Source organism: Equus przewalskii, chromosome 5 (genome assembly GCF_037783145.1).
Source record: "Equus przewalskii isolate Varuska chromosome 5, EquPr2, whole genome shotgun sequence".
NCBI lineage: Eukaryota > Metazoa > Chordata > Mammalia > Perissodactyla > Equidae > Equus > Equus przewalskii.
The window spans coordinates 9,362,003-9,379,433 of NC_091835.1; the positions used below are offsets into that span (position 1 = coordinate 9,362,003).

The 17,431-nt window shown below is 43.0% G+C and overlaps 1 long non-coding RNA gene across 1 annotated transcript in view; it reads left to right on the forward strand.

The window, feature by feature from the left end:
* Positions 1–17,431, forward strand: part of LOC139083238 (uncharacterized) — an 84,940-nt gene that overhangs the window by 50,284 nt on the left and 17,225 nt on the right. Inside the window, exons 3-4 of the long non-coding RNA XR_011539795.1 lie at positions 14,013–14,166; positions 15,168–15,301. This is a non-coding gene — a long non-coding RNA (uncharacterized lncRNA). The remainder of the gene's footprint in view (positions 1–14,012; positions 14,167–15,167; positions 15,302–17,431) is intronic.

The window sequence follows — 17,431 nt, forward strand, 5'->3', positions numbered from 1 at the left end:
CTTTACCAGTAAATTCTTCAGGGTGTGTTTCCTAAAAATAAGGACGTTCCCTTCCATAACTTTAGTTTAGTTATCAAAATCAGAAAATTGATATTAACCCAATACCATTATTTGATCTATAAACCGTACTCATATTTTGCTGGTTGTCTTTTTAGTAAAATAAAATCCCAAATCATGTGTTGCATTCAGTTGTTGTGTCTCCTTAGTCCCCTTTACTTTGGGACAGTTTCCTGGTTTCTTTCTTCAAAGCGATCCATATTTAAAAGCAGCTAGAGTAGAGTAGATTAAGGGAGAGAATCAAACTGTTGCGCAGCCTGCCAGTTTTCCTTTAATCTTTGTAATGGAATTATACAGTAATAGAGTTTTAGCTGGATACATGGTCACCCACTTAAAGACTACATTTCCCAGATGACCTCTGGATGACCATGTGACTAAAATCTTGAGCAATGGGAAGTGAGTGGAAGTGATGTGTACAATGGCTAGGTCAATCCCTTAAAGGGAAAGGATGTGTCTTACTTTTCTTCCTTTTTTTTTTTTTGCAATGTGGGATAAAGATATGATGGCCATAGGAGTGCTCTCTTAGACCATGAGCCTGATGAACAAGATATCCCTGATAATTGCGGACACCATACCAGCCCTTGGCTAGCCCCCTGATCGCCCTCATTCCTCTCAAAAATTTAAGGATTAAAAAAATACCCCACCATGCTGATATCACACCTAAGAAAGTGAACAAGAATTACGTAATATTATCAAATGTCTGTACCCTGGTTTTTTACATGAGAAAAAAAATTTCTCTCTCATATGAGTCATTTTTATTTTGCATTTCTTTCTTACAGCAGCTGTACCAGTAACCTGACCAATGTGATTGTCTAAACTGCTATTTAAGGAATTGTTCAAATCTCTGAAATATTTCTGCCAAAGGAGAGAAAAAAAGCACAAAGTTTTACATTCTAACAGTGTAACAATGAGGTGAACTTGTGTAGAAATTTTTCATTGGTAATTTTATTGAGACTGGAAAATTTTGTCCCCTTACACCTGTATTTAGTTTCATTTAGTCATTACATTTTCTTATTTGCATTGGTGTCAGTCAAAGCTGAATCCTCTGTGAAATTAGAAAACTGTCTTTGTTATGCAAATTTAGCCTCAACACTTAGAGGAATTTTAGGTTGAAAGAGCTGCCCCTGCAATTTCCACATGTTGACGTGAGGTGGCAGTAGAGTTATACATGTTCCGAGCAGCCTGCGTTACAGGCGTTTTCTGATGATGAGTTCCTGGGCTAAAACATTGGACAAAAACATGATCTACCTACGTCAAAAAAAAAAAAAAAAAAAAAGGAAAGCCATATGAACGGAAGAAAATTAGCTTCATAGAAAGTACAAACTGAAATCTCACATACATTTTTCTTGTGTTCTTTAACATGACCAAGCTAAAAACATGGTCTTGATATTGAACCTGCAAAAGAATTTATTCCACATTTTCTGCTTCCCACAGGACCGCTCATTACCACCTCGTTCTCTTAATTGCCTTCTTCAAGTAAAGGAGTTCTCTCTCTCTCTCTCTCTCTCTCTCTCTCTCTCTCTCGTAAGCTGGACAAAAGGGTAGCCTTTCTGGTCAACTAAAATGACCTAAAATTAAACTTTTCTCTTTAGCTTCTTGCTAAAATGCCTCTCTGATTCCTAAATATTTAGGAAGAAGAAAGAAATTGTAAACAGTAGCTCTTTAAGCCTATTAGAGCTTTCGTCACAGGTTAAACTACACGTGGTATTTTGCCAGTTAGAATTCTTTCCAAATCTTCCTCTCCGAAGTTAACACAGCTTGGGGACACCTTTGACCTAACCTGCATGCAATAGTTTTCAAACCTCATTAACAGTCTTGTTTACTACCTGGCTTAGGAAGGAAGGCAGAAAATCGAACCAAAGTGAACAAGATTTGGATAAGTTTCTGTTACTTGTAGAAAGATACATGATCTCATGTGATTCCTCTTTCCCACCAACAGGGGCTACAGGAGAGCATGAGAAAGGAATCTTCTTCATCTCCCAGCAAAGATGTGAAGAAGTCTGGAGTGTCTTGGTTATAAGGGGAGGCTAATTCTGGTGTAATGATGATGCTCCATCTCCGTCCTGTGGCTGGTACATCATAGGAGATGGGATTAGGGTCATTTGCTCCCTGATGCATTTTACTTGGAATTACCAGTGTCACTTGGACTAGAAATATTTATAAATGTTAGGTGCGCAATTCATGAGTTTGGATTCTGCAGGACATTAGAAAATAAAATTTGCTAAAATGTGCATCTCTTTGTCCTACTCAGGAGCAAAAATGTCCCTGGAAGGCTGCTTTTGGTTAGAAGTAGATTTGGATCTACAGCTCTGTCCACAACCTCCGTCATGATCCCTTTTGATCCTTTTTTTCGCTCTATGTAGACTTCAATAAAATGGAGAGGAATTAACACACACGTGCACGCACTTATACGTGTATGTATGCATCAATGTAATGCATAGCTTTATTTACATCAAGGAAATATATAAAGTATGTGACCCAAAATAAAATGAGCTATTCATTCATGAAATATTTATTGAGCACCCACTGTGTGTCTGATATTGCATTGGGTGATGTGCTGTCAGAGATAAAAAAGATACAGTTTCTATTTCCGTGGGGTTCACAGTCTCCTCCATGCAATACCTATTTAAAAACGTAGAGAGTAGCCCAATGAGAGACTCAAAATATTATCGAGGCTGCCAGTTTTCCTTTAATTCTCATTTTTTAACGGTCTGAATCACTGAGATGTGTAAGAACTGCTTAGTCTTTGTTTGAATTTCTCTTTAATACAAAAAAAGTTAAGGGAAAAACCTTTCAAACACAGGACTGAGACTCTGTTACAATGTGGCTCAGGCCCCAAAAGGGGCAACTTTCTGGAAAAGGGAAGTCCACGTATCATAAGAAGCAGTTTTTCTAGGACATTTTTGCACCCGGGGTAGGACAAATTTTGCAGAATTTCCTCATTCTCAGTTTTTTCCCTAAATTCTTTTCTATATATTAATACATTTAGACCTCACAGCAATGCTACTAAGTATCATTTCCATCCTCATTTTATAGATGAGAAAACTCATGGGCAGTGTGGATTAATAACCCGTCCCAAGGTTACACAGCTAGTAAGTGCCAGCCAGGCTCCAAACACAGACAGCGGGGCTCCAAAATCTGTGCTTTTATTTTTATTTTTTTTGAAGATTTTATTTTTTCCTTTTTCTCTCCAAAGCCCCCCAGTACACAGTTGTATATTCTTCATTGTGGGTCCTTCTAGTTGTGACATGTGGGACGCTGCCTCAGCGTGGTCTGATGAACAGTGCCATGTCCACACCCAGGATTCGAACCAACGAAACACTGGGCCGCCTGCAGCGGAGTGTGCGAACTTAACCACTCGACCACAGGGCCAGCCCCCAAAATCTGTGCTTTTAACCACTTCTCTGTGCATTTATGGTCTTAAGTGAGGGGTGGGGCATCCATGACAAGGAACACATCCATCTTAGCTCAATTAAAAAAAAAACAGAAAGAGCAATCTGACTACTACCTTGAAAACAAAAAAGAAACACATCCCTCATTTGGGAATTTCACTTCAATTCAACTAACATTAATTGAGAAATCAGCTTAACCAGGTGGTGGTTTAGGCACCAGGGACTCAGAATTCTCATGAATTTACTATGGAGTAGGGGAGACACATCTGCAGACAGCTATAATGAAAGGCAGAAAGCAGCCAGCGCTGTAAGGAGCTGAGAGAACGCTCTGTCTGCACGAAGGAAGCAAGAGAGATTTTGTCCTGATTGTCCTGATTGGAAAACATCACCTGGAGATAATTGTTGTCTCTGTCTGTGTTAGGTAGAATTTTTGTTGACCCTATTATTTGGGGTGAGCAATTTTTTTTTTTAATAATCACATGGCTTTCTTTTTAAGATTGGCACGTGCGGTAGTATCTGTTGCCAATCTTCTTCTTTTTTTTCTCTTCTTCTTCTCCTCCCTAAAGCCCCCCAATACACAGTTGTATATTCTAGTTGTGAGTGCCTCTGGCTGTGCTTTGTGGGACGCCGCATCAGCATGGCTTGATGAGCGGTGCCATATCTGCACCCAGGATCCGAACTGGTGAAACCCTGGGCCGCGGAAGCAGAGCATGCGAACTCGGCCACAGGGCCTGCCCCAGGAAGGAGCAATTCTTGGTTCTATCTTTGTTGGATAGACATTTTTTTGGCCTCTATTATTTAGGGTTAATGTCTATCAACAATCAGCAAATTTATAGATTTGTGCTTGGGTTGATGTTTCAGTCCTCAACCTAATGGCTACCACTTTATTCAACCATCATCGTTTGACTCAGAGCTTCAGGGCGCTCATCTCATCATTGGGTACCTGTGAACCGGCTTATACGATTTACCCACTGAGCTCCGGTTCTTCTTGGGTAGAGGGAGAGGCTTTTGGCTGGAGGCTCCAGACTAGCCTGGGGCCGGGCACTCACATAGCAGATACTCAAAAGCAAATGGGATGAATGAAAAGCAAACCATTAACCCTGGGAAAGAGGAAAACCACCCCCACCTGTTTATCATATTGCCCAGTCCAATACACTTTTGACATCCTACCCTCTTAATGAGGACAGAAGCTGTTCATTAAATAAATTAACCATTAAGTTGAGAACACGAATGTCAATATAGACACAGGCTGTTAATTTGCTGGTCACTGATGCATCCAGTGCCCGGAGGACCTCAGACACTGCACGTATGTTAAACAGCAGGCGACTGAAACATGGCTGGGACAGACTAGGCCACACGCAGCTCACACAATTCAATAGAATTGTCCCGAATGAGATAACTCTTCCCCCTTGAAAAATGGATGCTCCTTGGCATCAAACTTTGAAACTATCTAAGTGATCAGGCCTATCCTTTCCCTTTTGACTGTTTTATTTCCATTTTAAAATAGATTGTACTATTTCTTACTTGTAATTTGGCCTAATGTTGCCTTGAAATAAGACGGTGATAAAGAAAGGGAGAAAAAAAGTCTTTGATCGTTTGTCATCCTGTGGAAAAATCTGACAGTGGCTTCAATTAACAGATGAGACCCCAGAGAATTTCAAGGCCTGATCTTCCCCCAGTGCTCTGCCTAACTGAGTAGAAGAAAACAGCCTTAGTGGGGACCTGGACAGCTGCCAAATGAAGCCATCGCTGTTTCAGAGATGCTAAAATCTCTGCCACGCTCTGGGCTTTTTTTTGCATGTTGCTCTTGCAGGCTGCTGCTGAAGCATGGCAGTCAAAGGATGATGGTGTTAGTGAGACGCGGTGGAAAAAGCACTGGAATGGAACCTGGGAGGCTCAAGGTCCAGATGGTTCTGCTGCAACTAGCCTTGAGAACTTGGAGGGGCTGCTTCCTCCCCACTCTGGGCCTCAGTTTCCATGTCTGTAACAGGCATGGATCGGAGTAGATGGTCTCCTGGGTCTTGCTCAATTCTGACATTTAGGAAGTCCTTCTTTCCACGGAGAAAAAGAGAAAAGGAGCTTAAAAGGATACGTTTGAAAAATCCGTGGTTGGCGCATACACTGTTATCCTGGAAATGGAATTTTTAAAAGTGTGTTTGGCAAATAGGAAGGCAGGGTGAGGCCAGTGGGGAGAAGGGAATATGAGGATGTCTTTGGAAATGATTTGGGAAGCTCGTCATCTTCCTTCCCCCTCCCATGCCTATCCATACAGCTGCTACAGGGATATGCCTAAAACACTAACTCATTAATGCATTTTTCTTTTCTTCTGAACCATAAATGCAGCAAGGGCAGGGACCACAGCTGTCTTGTCCAATGATGTGTCTCTAATTCTGTCCCAGCACAATGCATTGCCCAGGGTCGGTGCTCTATTAATATTTGTTGAATGAATGCATGCTTGCATGAGACAAACTTTTCTTTTTTTGTTGTTTTTAAAGATTGGCACCTGGGCTAACAACTGTTGCCAATCTTTTTTTTTTTTCTGCTTTAGCTCCCCAACCTCCCCCCCTTGCCGTACACAGTTGTATATCTTAGTTGCATGTCAAGACAAACTTTTCAATGTTTAACCATAGATTTCAGTTTCCAAGTTAAAACCTAGTACTTTCATCCATAAATTCTTTCATGTTTTGTCCCAGTTACCTCTTTATCCTCATCTATATACGATGCTCCTGGATGTATTCTTCCCTTCAAATACACTATTTTATCTGTAATTCTCCCAGGATGTCATAAAGTTGGACATTTCTGTGCCTTCGTACATGTTACATTTACCATGGATGCTTTTCTTGTAGTGTTCTTCTCTTAACTGGTTCATCAAAACTCACATCAATCCCCAGTTACACCAGGAAGCCTTTTCTCGTCTCGCTCCTCCTTTATGACTCAAATGTCTCTTCCCTGGGTTCCCATCGCATCCAGTGCATACTTGTGTCGGACTGTTTATCACGCTACTGTGCACACTATCTAGGATATAGTAGATGCTCATTTAATGTTTCCTTGAATGATTCAGTGAGTTAAACTCTCAGCTCCCATTTCAGGCTCATGTTGCTTCCACATTTTCTCCTCTTCCTTCATGCACGAAGTTGCCTCAGGCTGCTTCCTTGTCTTGGGGTTCTTCCACCCCTCAAAACTTGGCTATAGAGTAGAAGTCTGTTTTCTCAGTTCAGTCTTTTTTGTCCTCTCAGTGAAAAGTCCACAGGCCCTTTTTTATGTGTTGATCACTTCGTGGAAATAGAAGATAACAGAAATAATGAGCTGGTTCCAGAAGCTCATAGAGTTCTCACACTGGCTTTCTCCCACTGCCCTCTCTATCCCTTTCTGTGATGATAACTGGCATCTCAGCTAGACTTTTGCCCTGTGATTCATGCTTAGAGTTGGAGCTCCCCAATCCTTTTCATTCCATTGACCTCATCTTTAGATGTCTTATGAACCCCCTTCTTTATAGTGGATCCCTCTTGGGTCTGAGGATATGGTTATGGAAATCTATTGCTGCACAGCAAATTAACCCAAATCTTAGCATCTTGAAATAACAGACATTTATGATCTCACACAGTTTCTGAGGGCTATCAATCCAGAATTGGCTTAGGTCTGTGGTTTTGGCTCAGGGCCTCTCATGTGCTGCCAAGCTATTGGCTGGGGATATGGTCTCATCTGAAAGCTTGACTGAGGGAGGGTCCTCTTCAGGATCATGCACATGGTTGTTGGCAGGTCTCAGTTCTTTGCAGACTGCTAGATGGAGGTCCTCATTTCTTCACTGGTTGGTGGCTGAAGACCTGCCTCAGTCCCTTACTGTGTGGATCTCTCCATAGGGCAGCTCACAACACGGCGGCTAGCTTCCTCAGAAGTGACAAATGCTCACTTCTGCCATATTCTGTTGGTCATACAGACCCAGCCCTGTACAATGTGTGAGGGGACGACAGGAAGGTGTGAATGTTGGGAGGTGGGGGTCTTTGAGAGCCCTCTTGCAGGCTGACTGCCACAGGCAGAATTGAGGCCTTTTGTCTCCAGTGGAAAATAGCATTTTTGAGAACTTCCCCAAATGGGGAAACGGATGGGTGCTGAGTTCAGATGGCCTCTGGAGTACTTGGGAATGGTTTTCTCTGTGCATTTCTTTCTTGATGTTTTAGAATTTTAAGCCAAACGCTTTTTACAATTTTAGATACATCATTTTAGCTGATGCAGCTTTTGACTATTTGGAAGAAAGATGAGCAGCCCATACAATTAGGAGTATAGAATGCAATCTTGGCCTTAAGCCATCATATTTCCTAGACTCCAAATGGCAAATTAGAATAAAAGTTTCTAATTTTTGCTTTATAAGCATGGCATTATTTTCAGCACACTGAAGGTGGGTGTCAGGAGGGCAGAGAAGTGCCTAAGGCATGCTGAAATGGTAGACTTTTTTTTTAATAAAATCACCTGTTTTGTGGTTGCTTCCGCTGCTTATACATTATACTTATGTATTATTCACGTAAGTGATTTTCTAATTAGTTCGAATAGAAGTCATCAAGGAAAGACAGTCAATGCTGTTGCTCCTCAGAACCTAGTACATAAATTAACATGACAGAACCATTTCTAGGGGAGTACATTTTGGGGTCAAAGGGTCAGATCGTGTTGTCATGAAGTGGATCAGCATATGAGCATTCGAGGTGTCCTGGTCCACACGGTTTTGCTCTTTTCACAGCTCAGCTACTGGACAGTGGTTTTCAAAGGAACATTTGCAGAGTCCTAGGGGGAGGGTGGGATGGGGAGAGGTGGTGATGGTTAAGGCTGGCCCTGCACAGGGAAGGTTCCAGCCCCTCCTTTCTATGCTTTCTGCAAGCGGAGCAACTCTGCAATTGTTTTTTTATATTGGCTTCCACATAACCACAATTTCATTTTGAGAAAAGATTTATCAGCTTCAAAAAGAAAGGAGGCTGAAAACCTACAGCCTGGGGCAGAGCGTAATTGAAGCCTCTGGAGAACATCGCCAGCGCGTGCGACTGTTTTTGGTAATGGCCCGAGTGAGCAGAGAGGTCAAATGGGTGGTTCCTCTTCAAAAGTCTCCTTTGGAGAAAGCAAGTCTTTTTCTAAGGATGTTGCTTTTGTTCAAAATGCTAACTGTTAAAATTACCATCGGAAGCCTCAGGATATTCTTCCTAATAACACCCAGTCTTCCGAGGGAGGATTTGGCACCCCAGAGTCCCTTGGAGCTCAGTCAGGTGCAAGGTTTCTGAGTCTTGACACTATTGACATTTTTCTCTGGATAATTTTTTGTCATGGGGGCTGCCCTGTGCTTTGTAGGGTGTTCAGCAGCATCCCTGGCCTCTACTCACGAGATGCCAGTAGCACCCTCCCCACCACTGTGACAATCACATATGTCTCCAGACATTGACTAAGGTTCCCAGGGAGGCAAAATCATGCCCAGTTGGGGACCACTAGTCTTGTATGTACAATGGACAAGCAAGGTGACAATGCCATTTTTGGTCCCACATGGAGGTTGACTCTGAAACACTGTCCCTGCTTTTCCTGTGGTTGGTTCAGAAACTGCCTCTGAAGGCATTCTCCCCAGAGGAGTGCCAAGATATTTTGAATCAAGTTCTGGCGTTGCTGGAATAAACGTTTCGTCTCCCGCTGTAACTTCCTGGAAGGTAGCAGACTCGTTCAGTTGTACCAGTTCTGGTGTGTTTGTTATAAACCAGGCCTGGTTCATTACAGGTTTGTCCTATTCCCCACCAAGATGTCTCTGTCATCCAAGGAAAACCAAAGTGGAAAAAAAAAGTGTGCTGTCCTCCGGGTAGTTTTTTTAGTAAAATTTAGGAGGGAAATGTGGGGGCGGGGTGGAACTCGGTTTTGCAGTGTGGCATTAAAGATCATAGCAAATATTTGTGATGCAGCCTAGATTTCTACCTCAGCTTCCTCTGGAAGTTCCCTGGATGTCCCATTCTTCTTGGATATAAATGTAGGCTCTGATGGTCATTTAATCAGAAAACATACTTCGCTTACCTGACACTTTTAATAAGTTTGCATTTTCCCCCTGCGTGTCTCCAGGCACGAGAAGAACAGCAACAAAGGAAAAGCTTTCTTTGAAAAGAATTTGTCCCTAATCGATCACAGCTGTAATGGGGGACACCACCAATTAAAAAGCCTGGGCTTTGGCTCGGCCCAAATGAAGAGGCCACGTGCTGACCTTATGATCGGTCACCTTGGGGGCACCGAGGGTCGAGGGGCATCTGTTTGAAATTTCCTGTCGCAAGAGTGCTGTTTGCAGAAATGGCCAGGGAGCAAAGGAGGGTGGTGTGGGTTTTCTCCATCAGAGGTCTCCTTGATAGTTTTTGGAGACAGGCCCTAGGAAAGGGACTCCATTAGGAATGAAACCCCCAAATAGTATGTGGTCCTGGGGCTGCGCTGTCCTTGGAGGAGAGGCCTGTGTTTCCTCAGTGGGGACCAAAGGCAAGAGCAGAAACTCCAACAGAAAAATGCAAGTCAAGAGACCCATTGGAGACCCCAGTTGTAAAGGTGGGAGAAATAAATGGGCAGAAAAGCAGAATTTGTATGGGGTAGATGCTGCCAGTGGAAAAGGCTATATAGGTGTCTGGAGTAATAAACTGAATTTATTTTTAGGTTAAAAAAACGGGGTTAATAATGATACCTGCCTGATACGAAACAGAATGAAATAAGCTATGGAAGTAACCCGAGCTTGGTGCCTAATAAATGGTGGATAAAATTATAAAAATAACAATCATCTTTATCATTACCTGCACAGGGCCTGTTACATATCCCAGGTAAAGGAGAGAACCAAGGTAAATGTGGAGATGATTTAGGTTTTCGAGCTAATTGTGGCCTCAGTTACCTATTTCAGGCAGGCTTTTCATTATCTAGATAATTCTCCCTGCTCTTGCATTCGTTTCTTGTGGCCGCTGTAAAAAAATACCACCAATTGGGTGGTTTAAAACAACAGAAATTCATTCTCTCAGTTCTGGAGGCCAGAAGGCTAAAATCAGGTGTTGACAGGGCCATGCGCCCTCCCCTTGGCCCCCAGAGCAAATCTTATAGCGATGGCCTGTGTCCTTGAGAGCACAAGAGAAGTGTGTTGGGAGGTAGTGAAGGCTGGGGCTAGGGGGTAATACGGGGCAAGAGATCCTAACACCAGCATTACTTTCTACCGTTGAGACTTAAGATACTCTTCCCTTTGGAAGAGAAGGGGTGAATTGAGAGGCTCGGAGTGGAGATGACAGGGCTTGGTCACAGGTTGCACATAGGGGCTGGAGGCCAGAGAGGGCTTGATGATGACTGATTTCTTGCTTGAGAAACCGGTGGTGTTACTGACAGATGTGAGGAAGCTGGGAAGGTAACCCATGCTGGGAAGGCAGCTGGTGAATTTGCTTTTAAAGAGTGGATTCTGGCCTCATGAAAGTGTGGAAAGCTCCTTCCTCATCTATAGAGTCACCGTGACTTGCCACCATCAAGGCCAGTGGTACATTGTGGCTTTCCTATTCCACGGTGTGTGTGTGTGAGGGAGAGCGGGTCACGTGTCAGACTTTCACATCTCCGGGATGTCAGTAGTTGGAAAAGAAAAGCTCCTTGAAGCCTCTGTTTTTCACAGCCTGCAGTGCAATTTTTACCAACTCTTGAGCGGGACGTGTGGTGCTTCGAATGATTTATTATTTTCAAAGCTAGGAAAATATACAACTTCTTATGCTTGGTCAATAATTAGTGAATAATAAACCCCACCAAAGAACTTGTGTAATTTTTCAAGGACCTACCTAATGTTTTACTTCTCAAGTATCTGCTTTTCTCAGTCATTGACTGCTGTCCAACCATTTAACTGGTTAATATGAGCACCCAAGATAAATAAATGGAGACCTTTGAACCTGGGGACTTTGACTGACAGCTTGCACTAAACCATCAGTCTTCTACCCAAAGAAAACACAAAAGCGGCCCTTACCGAAGTTAGATGCAGACTTATTCGGAAGGTCAGGAAATTTATTTTTTTGAGGGAGAGGAAGGGTCAAGAATTAAATTTTATTAATTACATGTATATTTTCAGTACCATTTAGTTTGCAATACTGAAGAACCGCATAGAATGACTCAAATAATTACAAATTACAAAAGACGTCTAGACATGGTGGGTTTTCTAAATTAAAGTTATTGCTCTCTACCTCCTGGGTCTTTGTGTCCTGTCACAAAAAATGCTTTTCTCTATAATGATTTTGTATAATTTCAGTACTTTGAATCAGATGTAAACACTTAAAAAATATATATGCAGTTTTTTTCACTTTCTCAGCATAATTTAGCCTTGAAATGGAAACCGTGCCATAAGAATTCATGGTTAGAACAGTCCAGGAAAATGGGGTGCTCGAATGTCCTCCTGGAGGTTCAGCTTTGCAGATACAAACATGCATGCCCACATGTATGTTCACACATGCACATACATGATATCTGAGAGACGATGTCCAGCAGCAAGGCAGAGGAGTAGAAGTAGAATGAAAATGACAGATACGCTGAAGGAAGCTTCCGGAAGCAGGTTACCTCATCAGTAAAATGCTGTCTTGTCCTGTCCTCAGTTCAGCCTTGAATGGCTCCGCTGGCCTTGTGGGATTATAAATTAATTCCATAGACACTTCTATCAGAAACTTTCCTCCCCAGTCATGCGGAGGTAGGGTGTGAGTCCAGCCTTGGTTGTGTTGAAGAGTCAGTCACGAAGGGATGTGAAAGGCTCTTCGTGCTGAAAGGAGACGCCTCTCCAGGAAGGAAAGAGGAGGGGTGGGTTAAAATGAGGGGGTGTGCCTGGTTTGCCAGTTTGCTCCCTGGCATTGCCTCAAAAGAGACTCTCACTCAGAAGAGTCCAATTAAGGGTCTGGCCCCCTGGGCAACGGCTCAGAGTGTGAAGACATCACTGGAAAAATTGGAAATAGCATGCCAGTTACTTCAGGTTATTCCAGGAAACCGGAGAAGTAGCCAGCACCTCCAAACGGAACTTTCAAAATAGAACACCTCTTCCCAATGCCTCCTCTGCCCCACTAACTAGATCCTGGACTTAAACGCTCCAGACGTTGGGCCGCCTGCTGTGTCCACGTGTCTAGATACAACTCTGACCAGGCCCACTCAGCGTTTCCACTCGCTTTTCTGACCATGGCCCGTCACAGGCCACAGCAGCCCAAGTGGGCCCAGAGTGGGATACATGGCAGGGAGCACTTGTCATCTGTGTCCAAAATGAACCCTTGGCCCTAGCCCCCACCTCCCAGAAGCGTCAGTCCAGTCTATTTTAAATTATTTTCCCTTTAATAGCAACGACTATTGTTATTTTCTCCAAATCTGTTTCATTGTTTCTGCCTGGAATAACTGATGATAATTTCCTGCCTCACACAGTCATGTTCTGTGTTCATGATGCCGACCTGACCCCCAGCTTCTCTCTCACCCACGTCTGTCAACCCCATCCTTCTGCCCTCCAGCCCGGCCCCGCAGGTCTCTCCCTCCTGCGCTCACTCACACTGCGCTGCCCATCGCCAGCTTCCACGGACGCCCTGCCTGTGCAGAGGATGAGCTGGGCTGTGGAACCGAGCTTGGCTGACAGACGTTAATGGGGTTTACATTTTAAAAGCACTATATCCAGATTTTGATAAGAAGCTGCTAGAGTAAAAGTGTTAGTTGTAAATCTTTGTCTACATGGCTGTCGAACTCTGTGGAATTCTATACAAACTATGAACAGATATTTCCATTGTCAAAGAAACTTAAAAAAGAAACTGTCCCCAATTGGTCACAGTAGGAAAAAAAAAAACAATGATGCGTTATATGTGATTATAGACCCGGTAGTGGATGACAGGTAAGTTTGACCTGCTCTGGAAAACTTGAAAGGGCCTGCCGTCCACTGAGTGAGGTGGATGCCTCTGTTCCAGGACCTCGTCCTCTCTCAGCTTCAAGCTAGGTTTCAAAGCAAGCGTCATATCCCAGATCAGAGTGATTTAAAGATGTAAATGGTCAGAACTGTTCCAAAAATGCTGCCTGATAATAAGTTTAAGGGGTTAGCCCCAGTCTGTACATTTAAATATTCCTAGAAAACACTTGCTGGCGTGTAGCAGACCCGTGAATGGAAAGGAATGAACATTATTGAACTTTTATGACTCAGGAGTTTTATATATATTATTTTGTTTAATCCTTATCGAAAGCTTATATGTATGGGCAAATATTAGTTAGGATTAGCATTAAACTGCTGTAACAAATAACCCCCCAAATTTAAGTGGCTTAACACAATAGGTTATTTCTCCTTTACAAAAACAGTCCAATTTGTTTCCAGGACGATGGTATCAGGAATGGGGGTGAGTGAGATGGAGGGGTCCTCTGCTCCACACAGATGCAGGGGCCCAGGCTGACGGCAGCTCCGCCTGCTACAGCAAGTAGCTCCCGCCTTTGCCTGTAATGCCAATATCCAAAGGGAGGGAGTAAAAGGAGCATGGAGAAGTGAGGGTGGGAAGTTTCTATGATTCCGGCTTAGAAGTTACACATGATCATTTCTGTACCCATTTCATTGATTAGCACTGAGTCTCATGGGCATCTGTGACCTCAAGGATGGCTGACAAGTGCGTCCTGGTGGAGTACCAAGAAAGAAGAGGAAATGGAGCCTTTGTGAATGGCTGGTGGCCTTTGACACAAGCTCTAAATGGTAGAAATTATTCTTCCCATTTCACAGGTAAGGCAGCTTCAGCTTATCCCAGATCACTCAGCTAGTAAGCAACTGAGAAAGGATTTGAGGGTACAGAGCATCCTGGCACCTCCAAAAATCCCTGATTAAAGCGCTACAGTAATTATGATGGTCATTTATTGGGCATTTCATTTCACAATGATACCAAGACAGAGATTTTATTCTCCCACAAGTGCCAGGCGGGGGAATTGCGGTTCAGAGCTGTTCTGTCACATGTCCAGCTGGCACGAGGCAGGACTGGGATGCAAAGTCCTTTCTTCCAGGATCCACAGCCTATCTCTGGCCGCCCTCCATCATGCTTCTTCCCTGGACTCCTGTGAGGATCAGCCCTGGATTCTTAACGGCAACCGGATGGAGGTTGGGGGGAGTTGGGTCAACTGGGTTAGCTATACACTCTCCTTGAGTCCATTTTGCCCTTGACTAAGTACGACTTTGTTCTACTCCTGCTGTTTTAAAAACCAACCCTCTCATCCATCCATGCAGCTTTGCCTGAAAGTCTAAGTGGCAAAATAGGGCTTTACACTGAATATTATTTACAGAACTACTTTACCCCACATATTCATAGATGTTATTCTGCAAAAAAAGAGGGGGTGGGGATTACTATCATAAACAAGTGTTTATTGAGTACCTTATTACAGTGGAACTCATGATGCTGGGAAATGAGGACGTATACCATAGGGTCCCTGTCCTCTCTGGGCTTGTAGATGGGCTAAGGAGATGGAAAATGGCTGTATAAAAAGATAAATGACAACCCAGGGTGGAGTTTGCTGGGAGCCAAAGGACCAGTGCCAAGAATAAGTGCTACAGGATGGCTGGGAGATGGTTTTTGAGAAGTCACTAAGGTGCTGGCCTGAGAACTAGGTGATCCATGTGCTATTGCATTAATTCAGTGGTGGGAGTAATTGCTGTGGACTGGAATGGCCAGAAAGTCTTGAGAGAAGAGTTAAGACTTGAGCTGGGTTGAATTATATGGTGATATTTCTCAACAGTAATGAAAGCTGGCTGAGCTGAAACCCAGAGCATAATTTCTCACTGGCTGGCTGCTCCAGATAGTAATAGCTTCAGTGCCCTTCAGAATGGAATTTTTCTGAGATTGTGAAGCTGGGTGAGGTGTGCCTGGCAGGTAAGCATTCTTCCATTTGCCTTCCACCCGTTGCTTTAATTAAACACACTTTTCGTCACTTGGCTCGTTCTTCCAAGCCTCCCGATGTTCTGGAACATCGCTGCAGCCACTGAAATGGCGGTTCACAGAGTGGAAATTAGACAGAGAGGGAAAGAAGATCTTTTAAGTCCTTTTTCACGTTGGGGGTGGGGATTGGCGGCAAAGGGAGGGTGGGGTCTGGCTGAAGTACGAAGGGAAAGAATAATTCTAGGGGAGATTTCCTCGTGTTTCTCAGTCCCTTTTCTGATGTTATTTCTGCGGCTTACATAGAATTCAATTGGGTTCATACAGAAGGCTCCTAGATTTACGCTCTTCTTCAGGAGTTAGGAAATTATAGTAAACACAGCTAACATTTATTGAGCTTACATTATTTACTGTAAGTTTAAACTCTCCATGTGACTTATTTTATTTAATCCTTACAGTAATGTAGGTCTGTTTTACAGATGAGGAAACTGATGTTTAGAGAGGTTAAGCAAGTTGCTCAAGGTTACACAGCTAATAAGAGGGAGACACAGGAATTGGAACCTCGATCATTCTTTTAAACTTTTTTTTATGTAACAGTTTTATTAAGATATAACTTGTGGGCCTGGCCTGGTGGTGCAGCAGTTAAGCGTGCACGTTCCACTTTGGTGGCCCGGGGTTTGCTGGTTTGGATCCCGGGTGTGGACATGGCAGTGCTTGGCATGCCATGCTGTGGTAGGCGTCCCACATATAAAGTAGAGGAAGATGGGCACGGATGTTAGCTCAGGGCCAGTCCTCCTCAGCAAAAAGGGGAGGATTGGCCACAGATGTTAGCTCAGGGCTAATCTTCCTCAGCAAAAAAAAAAAAAAAAAAAAAAAAGAAAGAAAGAAAAAGAAAAAAGATATAACTTGCATACCTTATAATTCACCCACTTAAAGTGTACAGTTCAACGGTTTTTAGTTTATTCAGATGTGCAACCATCACTAGAATCAGTTTTGGAACATTTTCATCTCTTGAAAAAGAAACCCTGTCCCCATTAGCAGTCACCTCCTATTTCTTCTCAACCCTCCTCTCCCCCCAGGCAACCACTGATCTACTTTCTGTAGATTTTTTTATTTCATAGGAATGGAATCATACACTATGTCGTCTTTTGTGACTGCCTTCTTCCACTGAGCGTAATGTTTTCAAGGTTCATCCACGTTGTAGCATGTGCCAGTACTTCATTCCTTTTTGTGACTGAATAATGTTCCATTGTATGGTTATACTATACTGTATTTATTGATTCATCAGTTGAGGGACGTTTGGGTTTGTTTCCACTTTTTGGCTATTAAGCATAATGCTGCTGTGAGTATTTACGTACAAGTTTTTGTGTGGGTGTATATTTTCATTTTTCTTGAGTATATACCTAGGAGGGGATTGCTGGATCACGTGGGAACTCTCTGATTAACCTTTTGGAGAACTGCTGGATTATTTTTCAAAGCGACGGCACCATTTTCCATTTCTACCAGCATGAAATCCGCAGCATTAACCACTAACAAGATAATTTACCTCTGGGTCACTTATTTGCACAAAAAATATCCATACAACTTAGCAAAGCTCTAATAAAACCAATTAGAAACCGGAGAGTTTTCTTAATGAGAAATCTTAAAGCTGAACTCCCGGTTTGGAGGCTTTGGTGCTTTTTGATTTGAAGATGTCAGTGGAGCCAAGCGCCGAAGAGGTAAATGCTGAGAACGGCCATATTTGTATTTCCTGTTATTCCCTGAGGCCTTAGGGGGATTTTCAGCTTATTTCTAAGACTGAGTAGTTTCCAGAAGTACATGTGCAGGTGCTGCGAGAGCCCAGGATTGTCTATTATTCTGAAAAGCCATTGACGTTTGCTGAAAGACAGCACACAAAAGAAGACATGCATAATATCTGTGCATATGTCATGCTGGTCTCTTGAAAAGTTAGGTACCCAGGCCATCAAGTTCACTGCCGCTTGATTGCAAGTGACATAAACCTCAAGGCCATTTTTTAAGAGAATGATATAGAAAAAAAAGAGAATCACAGAAAGTCATTCTTTTTTTTCCTGCCCTTGCAACAGATTTTTGAAAGGGGCCCAAAAGGTGATTTTCAACAAGGTATAC